This window comes from Dermacentor albipictus, chromosome 2, assembly GCF_038994185.2.
Source record: "Dermacentor albipictus isolate Rhodes 1998 colony chromosome 2, USDA_Dalb.pri_finalv2, whole genome shotgun sequence".
Classification (NCBI taxonomy): Eukaryota; Metazoa; Arthropoda; class Arachnida; order Ixodida; family Ixodidae; genus Dermacentor; species Dermacentor albipictus.
In genome coordinates this window covers 195,030,490-195,042,706 of record NC_091822.1, presented here as the reverse complement: position 1 = coordinate 195,042,706, position 12,217 = coordinate 195,030,490, and the positions used below count along the sequence as shown (strand labels likewise).

The 12,217-nt window shown below is 44.9% G+C and overlaps 2 long non-coding RNA genes across 2 annotated transcripts in view; one reads left to right on the top strand and one right to left on the bottom strand.

Moving 5' to 3' along the window:
• On the top strand, positions 1-7,033 carry LOC139056394 (uncharacterized). The gene is made up of 4 exons (XR_011512337.1): positions 1-459; positions 1,740-1,830; positions 6,379-6,454; positions 6,795-7,033. It is a non-coding gene; the product is annotated as an uncharacterized lncRNA (long non-coding RNA).
• Positions 5,666-12,217, bottom strand: part of LOC135898541 (uncharacterized) — a 23,077-nt gene continuing 16,525 nt past the window's right edge. Inside the window, exon 3 of the long non-coding RNA XR_010563361.1 lies at positions 5,666-6,431. This is a non-coding gene — a long non-coding RNA (uncharacterized lncRNA). The remainder of the gene's footprint in view (positions 6,432-12,217) is intronic.

Below are 12,217 nucleotides of genomic sequence, written 5' to 3'. Positions count from 1 at the left end.
TGGGCCGCCGGGTGCACGCTTTCTTTATGGTGCACGTGTGTGTGTTCTCCGTGACAGTCTTGCAGTTGTGAGTATTAGATTGTTTTTCGCTACGTTTAGGTTGCACCACCTTGTTGTTTTCGTGTACTTTTGTGCTCATCGACGCGAAGGGAGCATCCGGACTGAAGGCGACGCGATTGTGCGTGAGAAAGAAAGGCAGTAGCGGCCTACGACATCGGTGTTTCTTTGTGACAGTGTGTTTACTTTGCCTACGGCGGCCGTCATTCGTGGCCAACGAGAAAGCATCTTCCATTCGGCCTGAACAGTGATGAAGTGGACTTCTGTTTTCGGCGAAATCCACCGTCAACATCGTCCATCCACTACGTAAACGAAATGGCGTGCCCAGAGTACAAAACGTGACAGCGCCCCGCCTTCAAACCGAGGGCCTTTTGCAAGGCGCATGGACGGCTCATATAAAAGGTACGTACGTGGTCACATTCAGCGTCGCGTTTTTATGGTGCGTCATTGTGGTAGTAATTTTCGCGTAATTTCTTTAAAGGACAGCACAAGGTGTGTTGGATGCGAGTGTAGGGCTAGTATTTTGTAGCGATGCCTTTTCCGATTCTATGCTTTTTTAGGCTTTTCGCGCTTGGCCAGTGGTCAGAGCGACGGTCTGCCCACATTATCAACGGCATCAGGCGGCCGTGTGTGGTGGATGATAAGAATAGCATAGAATAAGGCATAAGGCATCGCTACAAAATAGCGGCCTAGTATGTGTACTTCAGGCGGAGCCTACGGGCACCGAACGTGAAAAAGAAATGAAAATATATCGGATGTTTCATTGTTCGTGTGTCCTCAACTAATTGTGACAGCACATATAGTTGTAGAGAATTAAGTACTCCTACGCGTCAGTATACGGCGCAGGCAGGTAAATAATACTTTGGTTTGGCTAATTCATTCTGTTGCTAAAGATGGGCGCATACTTAAACCGGTGTCACACGGATCCTGTTCTGGATCGAAATTTTCGACCGCGATTGGTTCCCGTCCGCAGATTCAGCAAGGAAGCCAAACGTGACCAGAAATTCGATCCCAGCCAGGATCGATCGCGGCCAAAAGTGTGCAGTGTGACAACCGTATTAAAGGTAGCTTGTGTACTTGCACTCGTTTTGTTTTTTTTTTGTCCCAGGTCACGTGGTAGGTAATGACGCAGGCAGCTTGCAATGCTTGTGCTTTCATCGCTCGAACTAATACAAAAGAACCACAGCCATCCCGGCTATGTGGTTATCCTTCGTTTTCAGTTGTACTCGTTTGTTTTAGAAGCTTTCGTGCCATTGCGGATGAACGCGTGGTTGCGCTATTTGTTTATTAATTTATCTTTTTGTATAAATAAGTACACCGAGCCTAATAATTTTTTTTTCTCGACCTTGAACTCGTTTTTTGGTTTCACGCACGCATGCTTATTACTACTACTATTTGTTTTCTTGTTGTACACCTGAACCCTGCCTAAGGCGTCCTGTCACTGGTCGACAGTATTTCTGAAATGAACTGCACTGAACACCCTACGCCTATTCTACGTTTCACTACCTTATTCTAATGTCTAGTTATAAAGCGTATGGTTATTGTAACTATTCTTGGCTTGTATATATGTATGTATTAAGCTGGTAAATGCTTAATTGTGTTTGCAGTTTTGAGAGGTTCTTTTATTAAGTGGTCAATCTCGGGTGGTATTAATGGTGAGTTGTTTTCTTGTGCCCATGCAGTTAGTCAGCATGAAGCTATTGCATGGGAGCCGGCTGATTGTCTTAGGCCTACACATTGCTCAAGAGACAGTGAAGATGTCTGAGCCGACAGGTATACTTCTTTCATCACAATTGGCCTACATATATTTTCCACTGGAGGATGAAGACCTCTCCCAGTGAGCTCCAATTACCTCTGTCTTGCGCTAGCTGATTCGAAGTGAAGCCGGCAAATTTCCTGACTTCATCATACAGTCTAATTCTCTACCGTCCTTGACTACCCTTCTCTTCCCTTGGAATCCGTTCTGTAACTCGAATGTGCCACCGGTTATCTGCCCTATGCATTACATGGTTGAAGAAGGCACTTGGGCTAGTTGGTGCTCATTGCAGACTTGAGACATCAATAACTAGCGTGAAAAAGACGACGACATCAAGAAGCACATAAGACAGAACTCTAGACTTCAACTGAAATTTTTGCTGCACAGAAACACGAGATGCACAGAGTGTCGACCGACGGAAACAACACAGGAGCTATCAGAACAAATTGATGAACAGGTTAATTTCACATACACTCTTGGTAAGAGCCAGGGACGGCTGCTCACACACCTGTTCCCCACTTTCTTTATGCAAAGTGGTTCGTATATTTCCCTATGAACCTGCTTCTGGAGCTGCCTGAGCGCACAATTGCTTTGAAACTGCTCGGTGCATGAGCACGTATGGCGATAATTGGCCAGGTGGCCACTAGCCACTAAGGCACTAAAAGCAGCCCTATGTTCCCTCAAATCAAACAGGTCGGTGTTTAAAAGACTGCTTCGGGGAACCAAGATAGGGCAGCTGTCAGTGGCTGGTGGCCATCTGGCCAATCATTGCTGTAGGTGCTCATGCACTGAGCAGTTTCAAAGCGCTCATCTGCCCATGTGGCTCTAGAGGCAGGTCGACATGAAAATATTCGAAGCACTTCGCTTCAAAAAGTGGGTGATAGGTGTGTAAGCACCCCTTCCCTGGCTCTCACCAAAAAGAGTGTTCGTATCTCGAAATGAACCTATCCATCAGTTTGCTCCGATATCTCCTTTGTCAGACAGGGAAAGGGAAAGATGAATGTTGCTTCCATCCATCAAGGTCGCATCCCCTGAATCGTATGTTTCTGTGTAGCCAAAATTTCAGTTGAAGCCTAGAGCTCTGTCGTGTGTGCTTCTAGCTGTCGTCCGTTGTTTTTTTCGCGCTAGTTAATGATGTCTCAAGTCTGCACTACATGGCCTCACAAGCTCCCTTCTTTATTCGTTATGTCAGCTAGGATATCGGCTCCTTCGGCTGCTTTCTGAACCACGCTGCTCTCTTCCTGTTTCTGCTGCCATCAGGATGGGAGTGGACATGACAAACGAAACTGAGTGTCATTTAGACAGAGGAGCAGTGAGACTTCCTGTGCTTTACCTTTTGTTGTACATAAATGTTGAAATTGCACCAACACATCTTTTTCCACCTTGTGATTTTCCCATAGCTGTGACAAATGAATATATAGGCTTTAAGAAACTAGAAATGCAGTTTGCCTAAGGAAAAGAATACTTTTGCACTTAAAGGTAATGTGTATGATGCTCTAACTCCTTTGGTGCATGTGCCTTGAGAGGTGTTGATGTTGTTCTTCATTTCATTCAGTAAGCTTTACTTGATGGGCATGACTTTGTATAAAGAAATAAGTTCTGAAGAAACCATAATACCTTACAGGCAGAATTGTCGAGGTTGAGAGCCAAGTTTTCTTTCATGGCATTTTTTTCAGGCTGCACTAGTTGACCCATGATGTGCGGACTTGTACAGTGCGGACTTGTACAAAGGACGTCGAAAGTTGCGAGAAATGGAGACAAATGCTATCGCCTCTTTCTCCATCCTTTGTTGAGTTCACACTGTCGAACGTCATCGACCAATACCAACTAGCCCATTTGCATACCTGAACGTACCTGAACGTTTGCATACTAATTGAGCCATTTCTACTATGGTACTGTAAACCGAATGTGATAAATTCAAGATTGGTGCCTTTTCTATCTTTGTACAAGCAAGTGTTTCATATAATAGTTTAAGGCATTATGGTTGATGTCATGTTTTGACACCGCCATAACCTCATAAAATATTTTCATGCATGCGAAAGGTGTCTCTTGTACAAGTTGCATGCTGGCCTGATATGGAGGGAGGGAGGGAGAGAGGGAAAACTTTTGAGTCTTTCGAGAGTTTCGCGGTTATGAGAACAAACCTGGCAGGAGGTAGAGCACATGCTGTATTGTAAACAAGACGCACGATTGCATTTACTTGGCAGTTATCGCAATGTTTTCTGATATTTACCTGCAGAAACATTAGTTATCTCAGCTGCTAAGGAGACTGGTAAAGATACATCACTAGACACTGGGAGCAGAAAGAAAATTGATTTTGCAGTACTATTGAAGTCATGCAAGATTATGTCTAACCAAACTGGCAGGGATGCTAGCTGTTAAAAAGAAAGGGCTGATTTCAAGAAAATTTTGCATTCCTAAATGTGTAAGTGAAATGCTCTATGCTTATAAGCTACAAAAGATTTCCAGGATAATCATGCTAGTTACACTGGCCATTTGCTAATTCAGTAAGGTTCGCTGAAGCTTGTTTTAAAATTCACAGTGTCTTTATACGGGATGATTTTAAGTTTTGTGGAATTTTTAAATATAACCTGTTGCATATAGCATAATTCTAGTCCTTGAGCAGGAATATTCAAACAGGCAGACATATCTTGCACGAGAAATCGAAACACATGTTCAACTAATTAACCAAAATCTATTAATTAGCTTTTCAATTAATTACTTCATGGCACATATAAACAAAAAGAAAGTGGCTTAACCTAGGGGCCGATCTTTATTAATTTTATCCTAAGAAGCCAGCAAACACTAACACCAAGGACAACTTAGGGTAAATTACTTGTGATTAGTAAATGAAATAAAGAAATGATAAATTACTGAAAATGAAAGTGGATGAAAAAACAACTTGCCACAGGTGGGGAACGAACCCACGTCTTCGCATTATGCATGCGATGCTTTACCAATTGAACTACAACAGGTGCCTTTTCCCCATCCACTTTCTTCGGTATTTATGTTTCCTAGTAGAACTCTAGGAGTGTTTGCCAGTGCCACCACATATGTGAAGCACATATTGTAATTTACGAACCATAGCCAGTGAGATTACAAGATGCATACACTTTGGAATTGATTTCCAGAATGATGCCAGTTTGGAGATATCTACCACCAAACTTGCCGTAGAAATGCACTGTTGTTTCACTTACATTTTTAACAAAATGTGCTTTTATGCATTGATGCACAAAAGTAACTGGAACACCCTTGTGTAGTGTTCTTTATCAGGGAATTATTCCTAAACTGGTGTCATCCTGGAAGTTCGAGTGCACACGTCTTCCAAGCTCACTGGCGACAATTCGTAAATTGCAATATGCGCAGTAAGGTAATTAGTTACGAAGTGAATAGTGAATTTTTTTTTTTATTAGTCAAACATGTGTTTTGATTACTCATGCTAGTGATGTCCACCTCTTCAAATAATCTAGCTCAAGGACAAGAATTACGCCATCTGCCAAAGGAAATTTTGAAAAATTCCATAGAACTTAAAAGTGATCACCCTGTACAATGCTACTACAGTGCTAAACAGCCAGCAGCCTAATCATCACATTTAAGAATGCCGTAACAACACTGACAAGTGCACTAAGGTTTTCTGCGCTTCACAGATGAAAGATGTTGGCCATTAGAATGTTTGATCTTAGTGTAACTCACGATCAGATAACCAGCAAGATCAAGTGAAAACAGATGACAAACTTCATACATGAAAGGCTTTAACTGTGCTTTGATTAAAATAGCTAAACTTCTGTTAAGCACGATGCATTCACTGTGTTGTTCCAGTTCAAAGCATCTAAATGATCAGATGCTAAAGAGTTCTTGCTTGGAAGATCTTTAGTGAAAACCTCTGTAACAAAAATACCAGCAGGATTATGTGCTTGCTTAGTGGAGATGTCTAAGATGATGTTAAAAGGTGTAGGTAGGGCTTCTAGTAGAGATGCCAAATAGTTCTGAGAGAGCGGTTGTTACCAGGCACTGTGTAGGTCATAGATTAAAAAAAAATAAAGGTCAGCTTAGTGATGCTTAGTATAGTGATGCTTGCATTGTTTGTGATTGTGAGTATAGTGATGCTTGCATTGTTTGCCTGGGAAATCTGAAGAACAGCATCATTTGTGCCTCTTGTTAAAGGAGCAAGCTTCTGTGAAAATGCTGATTTCTACTCCTATTAATAATGTATATTCCTGAGGAGGCAGGCAAAACAACAATGCCATGTGTTATATTATCCGATGAATGTAAGTTGAGTGTAAGATGTAAGATGAGTGTTGTTGCAATCTGGTGTTGCTTGATCCTGCGATTGCCCTGAGTAAACTTATCTGCCTGATGTTCATGACCCTCATCAGAAGCCATTGTGGGCTGTCCATTTCGGTGCTGATCCTGGAAATTTGATGCGGCAGGATTTTAGTCTTTCACAGTCCTTGTCCACCTCTGCACAGTGCTGACTTCAACATAGGCATCCCCGTAAACTGCAGTCAGATGGCGATGAATGTTGATATGCGCACAACCTTCCGCAGTCAGAAATTCAATTACAGCCTGCTGTTTCAACTGGACGTCACCACTGGATGCCATGAATTGCTCGATTACTCTGGAACGAGAAGAGATAGGAAGGTGAGGCGACGTTCGATAGCATAAACATAAGTGCATCAATGATAAAGAGTTCAAAATGTTTGCAGTGATATTGGCAAAGTAGTGGGCTTGGAGGCAATAATTTCTTAATTGCCCTCATATAATTGTGTAGCCTCTCTCTCCTACATTCATGATGTGGCAGAATAAATGCCTTATTCTTTCAAAATAATGATTTCTTGGAAGTAAGCACCATCTGTGCTTGTTTTCTTTATCCTGGTCTTCATGTGATCTTGAAATATTAAAGTGAATGATGCAGGGAAGCGCTGCTTGTCATGTTTCGTGTACTTTTCCTGACATTAAATTGCAACAAATCATTTTGCAGGTAGAAAACAAGCAGATGGCTACAGCGATCAATGAAGAAATGGCTTCATCTTTGATGGCTCGCCTTAGGACATTGGAATAGAGCTACACAGAGGCATCACCAGCCTCGCCTGTGCCCTGGAACATTGGTTTGAATAAGACTGTTCTTCAGTGTAGAACGACCACAAGACTTGTCACCACATACAAGGCGTAGTGCAAGCTCTAAATATTGTACAGGTGGCTAGAATAAATGACCCTCCATGCAGTCACTCTTCCTGTATCTGAGGTAAATGTACCATTTCACGCAGAACACTCACATGTGATTATGTGTTTTCTCTCAAAGTTGCTATGCCATGCGTTTGGAAACACATTACCTATTGTATGCACACCGTACATAACATTTCTGTGTGCTAGCCTGACTGTAGACTTACGAAACAAACGATGAAGTGCATGTGTACCCGCTTCAACATGCCGTACTTCAACACCCTTATAGCAAGGGCTATTATATTGCTCATTACACCCGATACGTAAAGGGGTAATATATCCCTGATCACACCCTTACACCCCATGGGTCGAAGGGTAATATGTTGTTCAAAACACCCTCAAGGGATAGGGTGTTATTGGAATATAGAATAACCATCATAAGGGTGTAATTGCCTATAAAACCCAGCTTTTTTTAGGGTGCTAGGGGGTTAGTTGTAGACACTCAAAAAAACCCTTAGGGGTGTAAATTATTTTAGTGATATGAAGTTTTTGGTCGTTCAATTTCCATTATCAATTCAGTTACGTCTTACGGAAGACAAAAGGGCAGAATAAAATAAAGAAAGAAGGTCATATAACGAATCCTTAGATTTCAGCACGGCTGTGCGTTACAATCTGTGTGATGTAATGACGTTTCTGTATACGTGAAACCGATGCGGCTTCCGCTCGATCATATAGCATGGCAGTGTGGCTGTAATTAAATGGCAGATGGTCTCTCGATTAATACGTGACCGCCCTTAACGAAATCACGCCTCTATGATTTAACAGATTTTGCTACGTCATCGGCCGTAGGACGGCTTAGAACGGCAGATTCGTTGTGTTCTTTGGAGACCTGCCTAATTGCCCAGGCCCGCTGACCAAGTAACCTTCCGGTGCACGAAAAACGATCTGCCGCGTACACGATTGATTTGAAGAGAGAGAGAGAAACTTTATTTGGTTCCTTCAAGGATTTAGCGTCTCGAGGTCTCGGTCGTCTTGGGCGCCGGCGACTTGGAGCCTCTTTCGGCAACGGTGGGCCCCTATTCCAGGGCTCCACTGAGCCTGGCTACCTCACTAGCGTGCTGCACTAAGGCCCTTTGGGCCGTGAGCTCGCAGCTGGTAAGCCGACTCTCCCATTGCTCTGCACTCGGGACAAGGGGTTCGATTTAGCGCATACGGCCGCCACCGATTAGAGGCAGTGGATGTCAAGCACCATTTCTTCGTTCTGATGTTCCGACTAAGGGCACATTCACACCGGCGACTTGAGGAGGTCGCGCGACCAAGTTGGTCGCTTTGCGACCAGTCGCAAATGGTCGCAAACGGTCGCCTTTCTCGAAAAGCGACCATTTTGGGCGAGTCGCTCTTTGCGCGATTTTTCAGTCGCGCGACCGTGGTCGCAAAACTGATAAACCAATCAGCGGCGCACCGGAAGTGATCTTTCGTGTGTCTACATCCGGCCTCCTCCGACGTCGCATTCAAATTCCGCGTAGATTCCGAGAGTTCTCGCTGAGAACAATAATCTCCGGGATTGCGACTTGCGGGTCGCGCTCAGCCGGGCTTGCCGGTGTGAACATCAGTCGCCTTCGGTCGCTTTTTGATTGCGAGTCGTAAACGGTCGCGCGACCTCCTCAAGTCGCCGGTGTGAATGTGCCCTAAGCCATGAAACCCGAATGGCGATTGTCGCCTAACGAATTTTTCCTCGGCAATCTTCGCCACTCTTCTGGTGACTGAATATAAATACTGCATGACGTCGGTGCCGTACTATGTCGTCTGTAGAATTAACGGAAATCTATCTTGCAGTTGATTAAAGGTTTAAAAAAGAAATAAGAAAACTGAGCGCCACAATTCGCGATGCTGCTGAAAATGTATGGCTCGGCGGCATGCTGCGGACGGCAACGAAGAATAACAAATGCGGCTCCACCGAGCGAGCCGCCTGTTAGCCTATTACGTCAAGCGGTGTCCAACCTTTCCGAGTATAGCGGACAGTGGTTTCTTCGTTTATTGTTTGTTTCGCACTTTTTGCTGCCGCCTGATTCACGAGCTCTAGAGAGCGCGCCACGTGTGTGATCCATGTCGCGCAGCATTCTTCAAATATTTATGTCGTCTGCGAAGCGCAGCGTGCTTTTCTCGACAGCGTACGCATACAGTGGTGTCGTTCAAAATAGCTTCGCGGGCAAGTAGGTGAGGTCTACTAAAGATAATTCATGACGCTTTGTGCGTGTGTGTCCTTCTTTCGTATATCCATACTATTGCGCACGTAAATAGTGTTCGTATAGCGAGGTCGGACTTTTAGTCGATTTGGAGAGTTGTATTCTGGACCAACAACTTTAGCCACTAGTTCCTCAGCGTCAACCGATATTACGAACAGTGGTGTAGAACAACTCGTTCGTGCCGCATTCTCAAGGATGGCAGTGGATTGCTAAAGTGTTCGACTCTATAGTCTCTTTTGATTTGCAACTATCCGCTGCGCGAAAAATAAATTCTTTAAGTCACAAGTTCACGCCTGGCCAGTCTTTCAGGAAGAGAGAGAGAGATAATAGAATGGAGATGAACCAGGGGCACATCGGGTTTGCTGCTTACGCTAGAAGAAAGGGTTAAGGGGAAAGGAAGAAGAGAGGGAAGACAATGCGTTTAGGCTAATGTAAAACCGGATGGCTACCACGTGCATGGAGTAAGGGGTTGCCCTGCTTGCTGTATCTGTTTTCTGGATCGATTTCATCTCCCCATCGTGTGGATAAGAACACTTTACCATTGCACTATATTCAGGACCGGCCCACCTTACTCGGCAAAAAGCTGACTACGCAGACGGGCAAAAAAGAAGGCAAAGAACGCTTCAACCTTACATGAAGGCGCATAATTGTTGCACTGAAGATGTCTGTTGTTTCACAGTGCAATTCCGTAGAGAACAGAGCCTGCCACGGGCACATCTGTATAGGAGTAGTACAGATGGGCTTGTATGTAAGCCGATTCGTTATACGAATGCTGCCTCGTATGGGAGCTATTTGGCAAGACAGCAGCAGCAGCAGCAGCCACACTCAGCAAACTCAGAAATGTTCTCTTTTAAAAAGAAAGGGAGATGGTGACCCACTTGTTGCGACAACTCTGTCGGGTGTGTCCATCTTTATCGTTTCCGTCAGCAAACAATTACAAGTGCAACGTAAATCACCGGCCCAAAACGTATTCATTCACAATTTGTTAAGTACGTCGCCGAAAACCATTTTCCTAGAATTGTCCGTTAGTCGCTGCCTCTCCCTTACGATGCGCGCCAGAGCCCGTCTCACTTCGTTAATCTCGCACTTCGTCTACTCAGCGGCTCGCGTAAAATTTTCGCGTCGTCGCCGCCGTCTTCGCTTGTGCCGCAAAATTTGTCGCGCAACGAAACGAAAGCAGGACACGAGCGCACATAAATCTGCGGCACGTAAGCCGCCGGCCGTAAACTTGTAGGTCAAGCCGGCCAGCCACTGGGTCAGCATCCCGCCTCTCGTTTTCCTTTTCGCCCCCGCGCTTCCCTCCCTGCACTCCCGCTTCCATCTCTCTCATTGCACGCTCTTTCCTCTGCAGTCGGTTTTCCTTTCGCGCAACGCGCGGGGATATTTATTCTCGTCCCTTGCGCGCACTCTTTCCTTGCACCGGTGCACTTTTTCTTTACAGCGTTCGTTATTTGTGGCACGTGGGTGGGATCAAGCCTGGCCTGGAGTGGATTGTGGGTCACTGCTGTAGCCTCCCGCGTCCAGTATAGTTACTGCGCTCACTCTGTGCCTCGCTCTTTTGCGCTTTATCCGTCTACAACGAGCCGGGCATATTGTGTCGCGCATATCGCTATCGCTAAAATAAAACGACGGGCTATCTATCGCAACGGCAGAAGACAGGCTGCACTATAACACATCGCTATAAGGGCGCGGTGACCAGGCGAAAGAAAAAAAGGAAAGAAGAGTAAGAGAACACGCTTTATTGGAAAGCAACAGAAAAGTGGGTCGGTACTTCGGCTTAGTTTCCTTGACCCCGGCTGGTTTCAGCGGAGAATTCCACTCGCACGGCTTATTCTTCATTCAGTATATTTCTTGCTCTCGTATCCGTAGTGACGTGAAGCTCGGCGTGGGGCTGCGAACAACTGTAGGGGCGACGCGATGCGTATTTTCCGCCTAACAGGTGAAGTGACTCCGAGGGAGCTCGCGCAAACCGCGGAAGCTGACCAAAAGCGACAAGGACTTGGGGCGTTTTTTTTTTTCACGCGTCAAGCCAGCGTTACGCTACCCAGTGCCGCTATTGAACACTCTTGGGAATTAGACAAGCTTGTCGCAGTGTTTGTTTTTGTTTGCGTCGATCATGGCAAGTTGGATATTTTCTTAGTGAATCGTACTTGGTACTTGTTATCTCTCGTTTTTCTCCCCGTTGGCTTGGTAACGACTGTGTTCGACGAATTGCTCCCTGTGCTTCTCCACGTGTTGTTCTTGTTTGCCGATTTGATATATTGTGCCAGGTATGATTCCTGAGTGGTCGAGTGAGTGCGGTATTTTACTTGTAATGTTTCGTGTGTGCTTCGGTTTGGTTGACATACATAAGGCAGGCTTAAAAAAATTAAATTATGGAGTTTTACGTGCCAAAACCACCTTCTGATCACGAGGCACGCCGTAGTGCAGGACTCCGGAAATTTGGACCACCTGGGGTTCTTTAACATGCACCTAAATCTAAGTACACGGGTGTTTTCGCATTTCGCCTGCATCGAAATGCGGCCGCCGTGGCCGGGATTCGATCCCGCGACTTCGTGCTCAGCAGCCCAACACCATAGCCACTGAGCAACCACGGCGTGTATAAGTGTTTGTTGCGGAAATAAACTTAGTTGTGAGTGGCGCCGACCCTGTCGTTTGTGTTCTTCTTCTGTCCTGTTCTTTGCGCCTTGCTCTTTACACATTCAAGCATGAACCAACTAACCCAAGCAAGAGTTTTACTTTAACAATACGGCAGCGAGTTCATTCGTCTACAAGATTGGACTTTTTATTTAATATGTATGTTTAAGAAGAAGTTCGTGATCGTAAGAGGTGCCGTCTCCTGCTCTTTAGGCACATGTGAGAAAGTATAAAGGTGGGCACAGTTGTCCTGAGGTGGAAGTCTAAAAATAAAGAACAAGGGAAGAATGACATTCAATGGATGCTAAAACAAGTTACCATTTTGTGTTTCTCAACACAATCACGGAACCTTTTTTTT